The sequence below is a fragment of the Dipodomys ordii genome, unplaced genomic scaffold (genome assembly GCF_000151885.1).
Source record: "Dipodomys ordii isolate 6190 unplaced genomic scaffold, Dord_2.0 Scaffold15, whole genome shotgun sequence".
NCBI lineage: Eukaryota > Metazoa > Chordata > Mammalia > Rodentia > Heteromyidae > Dipodomys > Dipodomys ordii.
In genome coordinates this window covers 18,021,346-18,022,391 of record NW_012267231.1, presented here as the reverse complement: position 1 = coordinate 18,022,391, position 1,046 = coordinate 18,021,346, and positions in this window count along the sequence as shown.

Here is a 1,046-nt window from a genome sequence, read left to right as displayed (position 1 = left end):
ATGTCTGCACACAGCCACAGGCATGTGACCCACAGTTAACTCCAAAGCCTCAACTGGCTTCCCACCAGCAGATGGTGGCCAACAATCCCGGGCTGAGCCATGCACTCAGGCAGACAGGGAACATCTCTCCAGAGGTGGCCTGGCTCCTGGGAGGGCAGGTGGAGCAGAGCCCATGAGAAAGGAGTCATGGGTTCAATAATCCATTCCTATTCATTGGTCCCTTAGGAGAAACTTACCAGGAGACAGAAACCCTGGAGGAGGGACAAGGACAGCAATACCTGGGATTCACCAGCAGGGGGCAGACTGGAACTGGGCTGAGTCACAATGCTAAGCTTTTTTTTTTTTTGTATGTGTGTGCCAGTCCTGGGACTTGAACTCAGGGCCTGTGTGCTGTCCCTATGCTTTTTTTTTTTCCTCAAGGCTAGCCCTTTAGTACTTGAGCCTCAGCTCCACTCTGGCTTTATTGCTGGTTCATTGGAGATAAGAGTTTCATGGACTTTCCTGCCCAGGCTGGCTTCTAACTGCAATCCTCAGATCTCAGCCTCTTGAGTAGTTGAGATTACAAGCGTGAGCCAAGATTTTGCTGCCACTTGCAGCCCCTGAACTGCTCCGAAGTCAGTGACAACTCCTCTAAGTCCTCCATCCTGGGGTTATACTCAGGACCTGGGCCTGCTGGGCCTATGCCCTGCTCTTTAGCTTTTATAACTCCAGGCTGGTGTTCTTCTACTTGAGCCATACCTTCACTACTGACACTTGTGTGTGTGTGTGTGTGTGTGTGTGTGTGTGTGTGTGAGTCCTGGGGCTTGAACTCAGGCCCTAGGTGCTGTCCCTTAGTCTTTTCCACTTAAAGCTGCTGCTCTACCACTTGAGCCATACTTCCACTGTCAGCTTTTTGCTGATTAACTGGAGATTGAGTCTCACAGAAGGGCTGGGAAGTGGCTCAGTGGAAGAGCGTTTGCCTTGCATGCATGAGGCCCTGGGTTCCATTCCTCAGCACCACATAAGCAAAAAGAAAAAAAGCCAGAAGTGGTGCTGTGGCTCAAGTG